At 45.8% G+C, this 14800-nt stretch overlaps 1 long non-coding RNA gene across 1 annotated transcript; it reads right to left on the bottom strand.

Annotated features, from left to right (window-relative positions):
- Positions 1-11646: 11646 nt before the first annotated feature.
- Positions 11647-14316, bottom strand: LOC115598766. The gene is made up of 3 exons (XR_003987907.1): positions 14195-14316; positions 13354-13404; positions 11647-11905 (listed from the first exon to the last, which is right to left on the bottom strand). It is a non-coding gene; the product is annotated as an uncharacterized LOC115598766 (long non-coding RNA).
- Positions 14317-14800: the final 484 nt, after the last annotated feature.

The raw sequence follows: 14800 nt of genomic DNA, 5'->3' as shown, positions 1-14800 counted from the left end.
GTCCTCAGACACGATGGCAAGAGATGTGTCCACTACAAATTGAAAAATCCCATTAGCCTTACAAAATAACTAGGTTTGTACCTTTTCCGGAAGCACAGGGTAAGCAAAAACCTTTTAAATGAATCAATAAGCAGTAAAATAAATTAATTTTCCCTGACTGCTTCAACATGAAGGGATGCAGCAGTGCAAGTACATACAGGGATCCCTTAGCCACAGCTGTTTGTACCCAGTGTTCATCTAGTTCATCCCAGCCTGGCAAAACTCCTGTCAAAACCACCCAGTGTCCCACACCCCCCTGTGCCCACTGCTCCCCAGAGTGGTCCCAAACACCTGATGGCCAGGACTTGCAGGGACCTGGGACAGGACAAGCCTCTGCAGGATGCATGTGCACTGAGGGACATGGCTTTATCCTTGAGAAGCCCGATTTTGTTGTGAATCGATGCTGAAAAAATAATAATACCTGCATACACTCACTCTGAGTGGCAGAGAGGTTTTATGGCAATGGCTTACCCCATAACACTGATAAATACAAACCCCTGTTCACTTTTGGCACTCTAAGAGTGGGTCTCAGCCCAGGGTGTTCATCCAGCCAGAGCTTCATCTGCCCCAAGCTCCTTCTCACCACCAGCTGAGAACTGAGGCACCCTGGCACCCTGGCTTCTGCCTCAAACCTCCTCCATAATGCTGCAGAAGGGCTGGGCCCAGGTGTAAACTGTGCCTGCAGAGGTTTGTACCCACAGCCTCATGCTGGAGCTGAGCCTGCTCCCCTGCAGAGCCCAGGGCAGGGCTGGGTGTTTGGAGATCTGAGCTCACCTCCCAACCACTCACCCTGGGACCCTTTTCCTCACTTCAGGAAGGAACGGAATGTGAAATTACTGGGCTGCATAAGTTATGCTATAGGAAAGCTTTAACAGATGCATGTACAAAAAAGATACTCACAGTATTTAACAGGTCCTTGTTAAGAACTACATTAATAAAGCTACAGCTTTGCACAGAGCAAGAGATTTTATCTGCATTTGTTCTAATTGCTGGGCCTTGAACACAAACAGTGTAAAGGCACCCATGTTCTGTTTTACCAGCAGGGAAACAATGCTCAAATGTCAATCCAAGCATTAATTAATAACATTCACAGCATGTAACAAATCAAAGTACACTTCAGCTAGATTTGGACACCAGTTCTGTTGTTTCTGCTCAGGCTGCAGTATCTGAACCTCTCTCTCATTTGTGTCCTACCCAAAACAATTAGCCTGCTCTTAGCTCAGCCTGCACCACAGCCCTGCCTAATGATGAGGAGGGAGGGAGGGGAGAAAAGCCTGTCAAACAGGATTATTCACCAAAAAAAATAGCTAAGTGGATTTAAAATTGCAACCTGTCACTGTCTTCTGCAAGTCATTTAGGAAGAGCTGGAAACGAGAATAACAATTTTATCAGGAACAGAAAAACCTAAGAAAGAAGGAAAAAGGGATTTGTGGGAGGAGGGAGAGAGACCTGGCTGAGGGCAGGAATGGTGCTGGAGAGCTCAGGTCACTGCAGCCCTGATGGAGGGGGGAGAATGATGCTTGTGATGCCCAGGAACAGAACAGCAAAATACTCAGAGAGCACAGAACTTTACGTGCATTTTTAAGATGGAATATATATTCTGTCAAACCTAGGACTATGCAGACCAGGCATTATGTACAGACATGGTGACAATGCAGCTGCTCTCACAAAATCCAATTACAGCATCTTTGTCCTGGCCAATGTGGATTTGAACTTTTATCTTCTGAAATTTATGAGCTTTGGGCAATTTGAAAGCTTTCCCTCTTGGCCATAGCAAGGCTTTCTTGGGTTAAATGAGAAATAAAAGATGTTATCATTCTATACCAACAATAGTAAAAATCCTATTAGGAAATGAGGAGGAATGACTGTCCCTACTGCTAGAGACAGGAGGCAGGAAGAGCTCTTCACATGTTGAAGATACTCCTTGGTCAGAATGAGAGAATAATATGGACAAGCTATACAAAACCACAGCCCGAGCATGACACAGGTCTCCTCGATGGGCTGTGGATGGAAAAACAATTACAAGTTTTTAACCACAAATCAGCATGACACTGCTGGCCAGAGCAGGGATCCTTCTGAGTGTCCTGCTGGGCTACAGGCACTGCCTGAGCCAAAAACCTCTCCTTCTCAGTGCAATTGCTTATTTAATGATCTGTCCCAGCAATGAGAACATGATCTGGGAACAGAAACAGGAATGTGAGCAAGCCCAATGATTTAATGCCAATGTTTATGACCCTGTTCTTCCACCCCTTGCACTGAGATCTGCAGGAGAAAGCCAGGATCTCTCCACCAAACCCCATGGACATAAGCAGGGTTTAGCCACCTCTATCAGATTACAGGATGCTGGGCTTGGACCAATGATCTAATCCCATTACCAATCCTGGAGGTCATTTAGCTCCACCAGCAGCATTTAACTATTTGGTATTTCACCAAACACCCAGGAGAGGCACAGTGTGTGTCCAGGCACAGCCTCAGCATTGCTGCAGCCTGACAAGTCTCAGACCTCTCTTGCTCAGACTGAAGATGTAAGAAGAACATAAGCATCTCAAGCTGTTGGTCCTCCACTAGATCTAGTCCTAACTTTGAGTTCTGTGCAGGCAAATCAGTGCTGAGGGTGAGGGTTTTGCTTGAGTGTTGGTACCTGACCAACCCCCACCCCGTACCTCTGAGAGACCTACAGGGGATCTTCCCTAAGGAAAGAAAAAACAGGGAAGGAAAAGAGAAAACACAATCTTCAGGAAAGAACTCAGATCAGCAGTTCTTGGGCCTAGTTTTACAGGGCTCTGAGTGAAGTCTCAGGGATTTTGTCCAAAACAATGTCTAGGGAGAGCCCATTCTGTTACTTTGTGCATTGCAATGATTTTGTCCTTGAGCTCAAACTCCCATCTGCTGATGAGCCAACATCCCAGAGCATTGCAGCCTCTTGAGATACTCAGTGCAGAGAGAAAAAGACAATTTAAAGAAGCACTCTGTTATTTGAGTGAATGCTAACACTAGTTTATGAAACAACAGCAGAAAGGCAATTTGTGCTGTTAGAAATCTCTGGATGAATCAGGTTTTAGATGCTATCAGTGGAAAGAGAAGCAAAACCAGAAGCACTGAATCACTTTGAGTGTCAGAAGAAGAATCACTGTTAGCAGCTGGGCTGTGGTAGGAGCAGGGAACACTGCTGTATCTGTCACACCTCTGGTGCCACTGTCCTGCTCAGGAGCTCGGGGCAGGGCAGGACCAGCTCTCAGGTCACCATTCAGCACACAGCGGTCACTCTGACTTCTTGTTTTGCACTACAAGCCAAGTGGACACTGTGTCCTCTGTCCTCTGAAACAGTTCCTTTGTCATTAATCACATTCAAATGTATGCTTCAGCTGCTCTCTTAAATTCTCATCCACGAACTCTGGAGCAGCAGTGGTTATCTGCTGAATTAAGTAGCTCAGCTAAAAGAACTGCATATATTGTTTCCAGTCAATGGGCACTATGAATAGATTTTATGTAAAATTACTGGGAATGCATAAATAATTTTGCCAAATGTTATGGAATTTCTTATCCCAAACCCTGTGTGAAACATAAATCATGTTCAGATACTGACTACTGATTCATAGGCAGCATTTATATAATGCTTTACATATGCAAACTGCCATAAACTTTAATTAAGCAATAGATTTCCTAGTGCTGAAAAAGGACCCTGACAAGAGGCTCAGTGTGTGACAGGATCAGGGCCTGCTGTTGATGCTGAAATATGATTTACAGAACTTCATTGTAGTTCAGTTATTGGCATAGCTGCAGCCTTCCATGGCTCTTCACGTTGGGTAAGGAGGGGTGGGAGCAGCAGCTCGGGCTTTAGCCAGGCCAAGCTTTACTTTTAAATGGTACTTTGGCCACTAAGATGCTATTTTAAAAACAAGGTACCTGTAGTAAGAACACAGCCTATCTACCATGGAACATCTACAACAAATAACACTTTAGTTTGCCAGTTTTTGGTTAATGGTCCTGACTGTGTGGAGGCACCAGAGCCTCCAGCATCAGCACCAGCGTGGCCAAGGGTGGGGAAATGTCCTGTCCTGTCCTCTCCCTGTGCACTGCTGCTGCTCACAGCTGCAACTCTTGCCCCTGCACCCTGCCTCTTGTAGATGATCTGAATGCCCAGTGATCCCTCCTGTCAGTACTGCCAGCACCCAGCCTGGCTTTAAACACAACTGATCTATTAATAAATGCCTGAGCTTGCTAACCAGACGCTGAGAGCCAGGGCAGGGCTGTGTGCCAAGGCCCCCCAGGCAGGCACACACCTTTGTCAGGATGCTACCAGCACCTCTATCCCCACTGCAGGACCAGCTCACCACATTGCCAGGATGCTTCCAAGCCTCCAGCTCCAAGCTGTATCCTGCTCCTGAGCTGGGATGCTGAGCTGGGTGATCTCCCCCGGGGTGGCCACTGGGTGCTATGGATGTCACAGGGTTTTGGTGGTGTTGTTACTGCTTGATTCTGCTTATTGATCAGGAAAATCCTAAGATTTGGCTGCAGCCAGCCTGAGTCAGCACCACACCTTGTAGAACGTCCCAGGTATGAAATGCTTTCCCCTGCTCTTCACTCCAGGAGCCCCAGGAGCAGCTTCCCGACCCCGCAGGAGCCAGGACTGACACTTTTGGGGGGGTATTTGTAGGCACTGGGTGCAGCACCCAGGTTCTGACAGTGCTGTGCTCAGCCTGGGGAGCAGCCAGACAGGCAGAGCCCAGCTGACACCTGCAGAACACCAGGAACTGCCCTCCCTGAGACCCTGACACCCTGGTTTGAGCAGTGACAGCACAGAACAAGCTCAGAACACAAAGAACTGGCACATTTCTTACAGATCCCAGCAATCACAAGATCCCAAACTGCTCCTCCAGGCTGTGCAGACCCCAAAACTACCCTTGCTTTAAGTGCTGTGTGTTATAGTGCTGTGTGGCTTTGCTTAAAAAAGTCAACAAAAAAACCCCTATTTTTAATTGGTTTGCTACTGCAGCCATGAGTGTCACACGGAGCTCACTTCCCTGTTCTCACCAGTGTGTTTGTTTATATGTGCAGAAGGCTTCAATCTGATGTAAACGATGAAATATGGTGTTTACTGTACAGAAACCCAGGCACCAGTCAGCAGTGAAATCAAACCCACCTCTTACAGAGAGATTTGCATTAGTCAGACACCTCGGTGTCAGCTCACCTGGCTGAAAGCTGCAGCACTCCACTGAGCAGCCTGAGAACACCTCTAGAAGATTAACCTGTCTAGAAACTCCTTCCCTGGATCCAGACACAGATATGACCAAACCACACCACAGCATACACAGCTTCTATTTTTGTCCCAAGAAGTGGCCATACACTGGAAGCAGGAGCCACTGGATCTGCTGTAGGCTGAACTGCAGAATAACTTCTCCCACATCCCCTGCTCCCAGTAAGGAAACTGGAAAGGGAGAAGAAAACTCCGGAGATATTATTGTACTCAGGGTAGTTATCATTAGCCTGTCATAAAATGCAAAGACTTATCAAAAGACTTGAAGTGGATTTTATTTTTATTAATGCCCAGAACACCAAAAGTCCAAATGCAAAATTTCCCAGTGCTCTCAAGCTCCTGTTCTGGAGCACAGAATAGGAATTTTAAGTGATTTTGGTCAATTGCATAACTGTCAAACACCTGTGCCTGGGATGCCATCCCCAGTGGTTTATCTAGTTTCAACTTTTAGTTTAGCATTTCCCAATAAGAATCTGCTCATGGGGTGAAGCAGCCTGCAGGCCTAACTAGTAGGGTGAAACCAAGAAAAACCCTGAAGCAGAGCTGAAAACTGCAGCTCTCTGGGCATCCTGACAGCTGGTTTTGCTTGCAGTGTTCAAGTGACACATCTGTTCACTGATACCAAGAGAAGTCCACCACTGCTTGAGCAATCAGGAGCTGGCCAAAATGGACAGAGGATTTTGGAGGATTAACTGGAAGAGATCCTAGGACCAGATATCTTGTTTGCTTGTGGGACAAACAAGTAAAATTCAATTCTGTTCTGGGGAATATGTTCCCTAATATTAAATAAGGTAACTTGTGGGGTTTTTCTTACTATGGATTGGGTCCTGGTACTATGCTGCTCTGCTTTCATCCCAAGATGATTCCCAGGTAAGTCACAGTCCATTTGATAGAGAACTGTGGGATAGAGTCCATTTGATAGAACTGTCTCTATGAACAGATAGAGCTCCTCACACTTGTCAAGTGATGGATTGCAAACAGAACCAATTTCCTTTTGAAGTAATTTTTAGCCTGGTCTTTCCAGAATATTTTTCTCATATCACAGGACTATTTTTGGGGTGTGTTTTAGTACTTGTGACAAAACAAAGCATATAGGAATAGATGTCCATCCAGTGGGTGACAATGTTTTCTATTTATCGTTGCAGTCAGGGGCTGCAGAAAGGCCAACAGCAAACTCAGAGCAGGGGGGCTGCCTGCTGAGACCTGCCCAGGGGTGAAGCCCTGAGGGGGCTGATGGGCTGGGAGGATAACCAGCCTTCCAACAGGTTCTCCAAGGGCTGGTGGTCACACCAGCATTCCTGACTGCCTTGGCTGACAGTATCAGACCTGGCTTACAGATCAAGCCCTATCAGCATCATTTTGCCTTTATCTGTTCCTTGTCAGCTGTCAGTAGAGCAGAGGCTGTGTGTGAGCTGCCCTGCAGGCAGGCAGGGGGGTGTTATCTGCAGGGGTGTTGTAAGAGGCTGTGGGAGCACACAGCCCCCTTCCCCTGGCCCTGCTGCTGGGGGCTGGGAGATGGAGCTGTGACACAACCAGAGGTCAGTCTCAGTGATCCCTCTGACCTTGACCAGCCAGCACCAACCAACAGCTGCCCTTCTGAAACAATCAGGAAGCAGGGAGTGTTGTTAAAGTGGGGGGTTTAAAGAGATCTGAAGGCTACTGAGGCTGCAGTTTACACCACTCTGAGACTACCAGGGCTTTTAGGTTTTTCCTCAGAAAAACCCCTTATCTCCTTTGTTGATACGTTTATACCAAAATTGCTTCACAATACTCAAAACCAAGTCTGCACACACATAAAGGATAACAATTGATATTTAAACCCAAATGTGTTCAGGTACCCAAGATGTAGCAAAAGAACTCTGCTGGTAACCTGGGGAGAGTAGAAATACCACCTGAAGAACAGTCCAAGTTTCAGAGCTGAAATGACTCCACCCTTTCTCAAACCTTGGCTTCCATGTTCCTCCCAGGTGACTGAGGAGTGAAATTATACAGCTGGCACTGAGATGGTTTTCAGTGACCTGCCATGTGGCCATCACTGGGGCTGCCAGACCTGGCACTGCTGCCTGACAAGCTGCCAGTGCCATATGGCCACATGGCAAGCAGGGATTTGCTGACCATGCAGTCTGCCTGTGCAGGACAAAGTAAAGCTCAATTGAGCAGGCAGCTCCTCTTGTCTGGTTTAATTGCTTTTCTCTTGCAGTCTTAGGGGTGGTCAGGGTGAGGCTGAGGGATCCATAGCTTGCCTGTCTTCCTGAGACCCAGAGATGCCTCCTGAAGGACTCTGCCATAAATACTTTACAGATTTGTACCCAGTGCATTTTGGGGGAGCTTCTGCAAGCCCAAACCAGGACACCGAGTAATAACATTGTTCCTGAAAAAAATCACATGGGGATACAACCAGACAGAGCAAAACATGCCTGCACAGCAACTTTCTCTTGCACAGTTCTTACCACAAAGCAGGCAAAAGGTCCTGATGGTTACTCTGTACCCTTATTTGGTTTGAAGGCTTTGACTGTTCATGGATCTCTGGGTGATCCTTTATAAACCTGCAGATACCAACTGCAGCTTGTCTTTAACAGCCATTGGCATCAGAGAGACTCCTTCAGTATTAACCCATTGGGCCCAGGAACCTAACAGGTAACATTTGGTAGCCCAGGGCAGAGAGCAGTGAGTCAGTCAGCAAATCTGCTAAGGTAAGGAAAATGCACATCTTACCACAAAAGTCCTTTTTTGAGTAAGTGAAGTTTCTCCACACTCAGCTCAGTCTGTTGCAGTCAGTGCTCCTAATGTGGTGCCAGGGTCAATGTTCACAGCACAGAGGACCAAGTGGCAAAACAGGGAGACTTGGGGTATAAATATATTCACTGTGCAAACACCTGCTGTGATTTAAGGCTCAAATTCCTCTCATCCTCTTACACCTGAATCCATGCCAGAGGCTACAAGGAAGCTGGCAAAGCCAGGAAGCTGTGGGCACCCCCTTGATGGGTGCAGGGTCAGCTCTCTCCACTGGAGCTGACAAAGGGTGCTTGGGCAACCTGGCTCTGACCCACCTGGGTGCCCAAGGGAGCTGCGATGGTGATGATGATGATGATGATGATGATGATGATGATGATGATGATGATGATGAAGCAGGGCAAATCATGGATGCTGACATCCTCAGTTGGGGGTGATAAAGTCATCAGGTGCTCCATCTGAATCCAGAAGCAGATGCATTGTCCACCCTGTTTTTAAAATGTAGGAAGATAAATAATGTCAGGAAATGGAAAGACATCACCTTGGCAGACATTCCAGGAGAAGTTAAACTAGAAGACAGCAAGCACCAGCAGCTAATAATTTCTTACTTTCTTTTAGGATTAGTCAAAATCACAGAATCACAGAATGTTAGGGGCTGGAAGGGACCCTGAGAGATCATCAGCACTGTTCAGCAGAGGGATACTTTGACTAAATGGCATTCAAGGGGGAAATTCAATGCTGTCCATTGAAAAGTACAAACTGTCCTAAAAATGAAAACCTTCCATATGTTTTCTCTATGCTTAAATCACTTTTTTCTTGCTAATGAATGGAACAGGTTTGGTTTTTCCTCTTGTTCTGTTAGAGGAGGGAAGGGGTTCACTCACCTCACACCAGCTGCACATGATCTACAGAACAGCTCTGGGCTCACTGGTTTCTGGATCCAACACTCTGTAAGGTTCATGGGCAATACAGGCAATGAAAAAGGAATGGAATACAACTCTGGTTTTATCTAGGAGATTTCCTTCCACAGATGGACTCTCATATTTAAAAACAAGAATGTGTTTCTTTCATAGTTAGGGGGAAATCTGCAGCTCTTAGTAACTCCCAGTACATAAACCCACAGTTTGACACCACCAGGCTAGGATGAAGGGAAGCCTGCCACAGGGAGTCTGGAAATCTCCCATCTCCCTTATGAAATACAACAAGATGACAGCTGAGAGTGTTCATCCCTGCTGCCATGGGATAGGAGAGTCTCTCAGGCAAAGTTCTTTGCTCCAGGTCAGGAGATGGAGGTACTAAGGAGAGAAAACTCCAGATGAAAACTTCCTGCTGTACCTGCCTGCTGCTGCCAGCAGCTACCTGTGCACTCTGGTGCCATGCCATGGGGCAGTGAAGAAAATGCATTTTTTTACAGCAGACAGGAAGTTTATTTTCGGAGTTAGTCACCAGTTTCACTGTGTCATTAACATACAATAGTGCTGCTTCCATGCAAGTGCTGTCACGATCACCTCTGTGGTTCCCCGAGCTGTTCCACTCCTCCTACACACACCTGGCTGCTGCAGGTAAGTGTTCTCCTTGTTTCATCTGCTTATCTAAAGTCCCAATCTTCATCTCCTTTTATGTAAACTGCTACTGTGGTGAATAGAAGGGGGCTGATAACTAAAAGTGGAGGTGAACTCTGACAGGTACCCGGATTTGTAGACTAAACATCACATCTGTGGGGGGATATATGCATGATGCTGAACACAGTATTTGTAGAGAAAAAAAAAGTGGTGTTCTTACAGTAATTCAAGTGAGCTGGTATGTAATAAGTTCTGGCAGCACAGGCTAGTTCTTCAGCAGTGATAAGATCTCTGGCAGGGGGTTTGATGGAAATAAAGAACTTTTTTCTTCTGCGTATGTATCCTTTTTTTTTCTTTTTACACTTCAGTTCCACCCACCCGCAGTTGCTGTTATTTCTTGAGAAATGAAACTTGAGTATTCTGGGCTATCCTTTTCTGCACCCAAAAGTCACAGCAGGGCCACGTTTCCCACAGACAGGCTCACTAGACGGCAGGAAAAGGATGACTCTGCAAAAGCAGCTCCTGCTCAGGAAGTTGCTGGCAGAAGGGAGGCAGAACCCAGCTCACACCCCTGCAGCCAGACCCAAGCCCAGCCCTCAGCACTGCCTCTGGCCTCAGGCACCCAGCAATTTGTCTTATCGGGATTTTTTCTGATTATTTGGGTGTTGAGCAGATGGAGCAGTTTCACTTATAATAAAACTAGCCTGCCCATGGAATTACCCTGACTGAGGAGTTCATTTCTCTCCATATGGAGACATTCTGATTCCAGAATAACAATACCTAATGCCACCACATGAAGATGAACAGACACCAGGCAGCCTTGTTTCAGATCCCTGTTACATATAGAATTACCAACAACAGCTCAGGGTGCAGACAAGTTAATTGTATTTAATTACTTTTTTGGGATGCCAGATCATTTTTTGTGAAGAATTTTGAAAGGTATTTTCTCTCTTAAGTACGAATCTTCCGAAACACAGAAAATGAAGTGCACTTTTATAAACAGCCACATAACCTGGAGACAGAAACCTGCAGCCTTTTGCACAGCTTTCTGGGCAGAGCATGAGAGCAGAATACCTCATTACAGCAACATAACTCATGAACAGTATTTGGGTTGCTGGTGTGGGAAAGGGGAAGGATTAAGCAGAAGCAAGGACAGGGCAGAGGCTTCAAGCCCCCATTGCCAGGATGTGGACAGATTTTCAGAAGCAGTCAGCTTCTTCCACTGTTCCTCTTAAAAAGGAGTTCATGCCCATCATGTAAACTTGATGGGTAAAGCTTTTCAGAACGTTTTTGGGGCTGAGGACTGAGTCTCTCTTGCACAGTGCTGAATGCACCACCACTGCTCCATAGGAGTGACCAAAATTAAGTCAGGAACCTGGAGTGGTTGTGTCAGAGCAGCAGAGTCACTGAATGGCAGTACCAGTATTATGAGACCTTATCCTGACAAATGTAACCAAACCCAGCCTTAGCTACCATTAAAAGGGAGAGAGGAGCTCTTAGTGATTTCACATCCACACAAAGAGCCTTAAAAATGCTATGGTTTATCAGGTAGTTACTAAAACTTGCAAATACTTCAATTGTTGTGCTCAGGTCTTCTCCATCCTCAGCCCCAAGCCAACCTACATCATCCCCCTGGGGAATTCAAAATAAAGACTTCTTTGAATACTACTGAGTTAAAAAATAATTTAGGCCCACAAAACGTGCTCAAATTCACATGTTGAAAATTAATAAACACTGGAATATTTCTCCAGATCTGTTTGATGCCAGAAAACACGCAGTGTAATTCTGTACTTTGAACTCTTTGAGATTATTTCATCTTCTTAGGCTCCCTCCACAATTATTCTCCCTTTGCCTTTAAATTTACTGCTGATATTAATGTCACACACTAACAGCACAGGAGAGACAGAACAGCACCTCTTCCCCAGATGATGCTGAATCTTCTCACTTTAACTGTTTGATATCAGATCACGAACCAGTAAATTTATTAAAGTGAATGGTAACAGCTTCCTTTGATACCAGGGAACATTTCAGATATCAGGAGGTAAAGTGACAGTGTGCAGTGTTCTTAGACCATGACTTCCCTCAGGATTTTCTCAGCAGCAGTGATGAATTAAGACATTCTTGGAGCCTTCAGATCTGCTGAAAATGAGGCTCAGTTCCCCACTCAGCTCTTTGCCTCTGGCCCTGGGGGCCCGTTCAGCAGAGCCCCCAGCAGAAGGGCACAGAGAGCCCCTGATTGTTGTAGGGCCCCTTGCACCACGGACCTAAAAACTGCTGCTGTACAACTGGGAGCAAAGAAGGGTCCATCAGTCACCTGAGGAAACGAGAAGAAAAAAACCATATTCCTGACAGCAGCCAGGGGAGGGCTGAGTGCAGGCTGTCACCTCTTCCTCCCTGAGCACTGCAGGGGCTCAGATTCCTGGTACCAGTTGGGTCACACACTCACCTAATTCTCAGCACGTTTTCCAAGTGCCTGCTCTCATCAAAGCCAGGACAGACACAGATCCCAGCTCTGCTTCACTCACACAGCTCAGCCCCTCCAAAATCCAGAAGCATGCAGATGCCACTACACAGGACCTGTCCTGCAGCTCAAGCCACTGCTCACATCACTTTTGTTCCACAGGTACAGCACAGCTTTTGCTATGAAGTTCTCATCCTAAATGGGCTGAGTGGTGCTCAACCAGACCCCAGGGGTCTGAACCCCTCTGCTCACACTGCCCTGGAGCTGATCCCAGATCCTGGGTTTGGCTTTGACTCTTTAAAGAAAAACTACCAGAGGACCTGGTTAGAGGGTCCCTCCAGTAACACCATAAGATCTTTATCTATTTGTATAGTGTTATTCTTGTTATCAGACAGTGGCAAACTTCTGTGGCATTGAGGGATTTGGGGTATCATGGACCTTACTGATTTAAGCTACACTTGAGTTTAATCTCTGCCTGTTAGTGAGAAAAACAAACGAAAAAACAACCAAACAAAAGAACCCCACATTGCTTCATGGTTCTGCAACACTGACACTTGTACAGAAGAAGATAATGACCTGATCTTTCTAAACTATGCAGTCTTAGTTTGTCTGGGTAATTTTACTGAGTGAGGTAGCACAGTAAGAGCTAGCTGTAAATACTGCATGGTAAACTGCTTAGTAACCAAATGTATGCTTTTCAGCTGATTTTTATTTTGACATTTTCAAGACAGTACCACATAATCGTGAAGCTGGTTTTAAAATATGCTTGATCATTTTGAAAATCAAATTAATGCAGCCAACTGTATGTTAATTATATTTTGGGTAGATCCTGCTGTATTGCAATGCTTTGTGTTGCCCAAACAGAGCTTGTTTCAGGACAATCTTAATTTTTTCCCTCTGAAAGATTCTGAACTGTGGCACCAATCATGAAGTATAACAACCCAATACAAGGTGTGCTTCCAAATTCAAAAATTATGTGCTGAATACTCTTGTGAGTATTTAATTTAAATATCTAAGCCCTCAGCCAGGGATTTTCAACCTTTTCAACTCACAGATCCCCTTAGCAGTCTGTAGCTAAGCACAGAAAATTGATTTCTAACAAAACCAGACTTGCTTCTTTTAGTTACTTCCCACATACTCCTTGCCATTACTTCATGGACTCCTAATTTCTAAAAGCAGTACTGCAGATTAACTAATTACCTGGCTGGTAACAAAAGAGATTAAATTAATAGATGTAATAGAGGACTGGGACTTAAGAAATAATACTCCATATTTAAAATCAAGAGTAAAGATAATGTTACCTTGATCACCATACGTTTCCTTGTTCAGAAACAGCAGCAATTAATGGCATGCTGTAGAATGAAAAATAGAGAGTAATTTTATTGCCACTGAAAAAGAAACCCCACACCACAGCTCAACAGTGAATTTGGATTAAAAAGATTGGATTTAACTCAACATTAGAGTTGTCTAGTATTCATAGCTCAGCTGCTGCTGTTTGGGAAGAGTGCAATGTGAGCACTGTACAGAGGTGCTGAAGGTAACCAGCCCCACAGGGCACCCAGTACCATAAGCAAACTGTGTCAGCAGAACAAGAAAATAAAATATTTCTGCAGTGATACCGTAGCCTTCCAACTGATTTTTACAGCTATTTCTAAAGACAACTTTGCAAAGAGTTGCTGGCAGGTGCCTGGTTTTGGCTGTCTCACAAGATGATGAGGCTCTGGAGCACTGCTGGAAGGGCAGTTGGGGGGACAGGAAGAGGTGGGGAAAGGACTTAAAATCTTCCTCACCAGCTCAGTTGTTTTATTTGCAAACCCAAGCTCCATGCATGCTGTGTATGAGTTGAGCAGTCACTGGGAGGAAACCCACTGCTGGAGCAGGAGGTTACAAGGACTGGTACTGGCTGTCTTGTGCAAAGAGATGGCCTCTTGTCACAGGTTAAGGGTGACATGGTCAGCAGGCAGAGCTGTGAACCAAACCCCACCCTCAGGATTCAACCTAAGATCAAATATCTGATCAGTCTCCACACTCATCTGTGCAGCACCTTGGGCTGGCTCAGGACCAGCCTGCAGCTGATGAATTCTGCAGGCATGAGAGGACTCTGCCCCTGGGAGGACTCTGAGCAGGGAGGTGCACACCCACCAGCTGAACACGGAGACTCCTGGGGTTCAGGGACACGATATATTTAAGAAAGTTGTGGGCCCCATTTCGATTCCATCCCAAGGGAACGTGCTGTCCTTTATTTGAACTCACAGCATGAAGGGGGGTGCTTCCAGCTGGAGTGGGTTAAACCATCACCCACTGCACAGCAAGGTCAGTGGAAAGGAACTTCTGTGTTCCTCAGCAGAGGCTTCAGTTTGCAAAGGCAACACAAGCAGCAGCAAAGGGGATAGTTAAAGTCCTGACCAGCAGAGATGTGGTGATCTCAACAGGATGAGTGGAAATGCAGTACTTGCCAGATGGCCACAGGGATGCAGTACAGCTAGATCCAGTGCAGTGAATCCCCACAGGGGACTGTGGAAAAATAACAAGTAGAAATTAGTCTCTGTGAAAACTGTTCAGTAACAATGGAATACTGCTTGTAAGACTTATTTCAACTCTTTTTGCCTTTGTCTGCAGTGGCCTGTTTCCCCAAGTCCTGTGTCTAAATTAGGTCTGTAAGCAAGGTGGGCTAGAAAGGAGCTACATGCCCCTGCTGCTTGAATAAACGGAGAAGAGGACACGACTGGGTAGGATATACAAGGAAAG

This window comes from Calypte anna, chromosome 9 (assembly GCF_003957555.1).
Source record: "Calypte anna isolate BGI_N300 chromosome 9, bCalAnn1_v1.p, whole genome shotgun sequence".
Lineage (NCBI taxonomy): Eukaryota > Metazoa > Chordata > Aves > Apodiformes > Trochilidae > Calypte > Calypte anna.
Note: the sequence above shows the minus strand (reverse complement) of the source record. Positions and strands in the feature narration are given on the sequence as shown.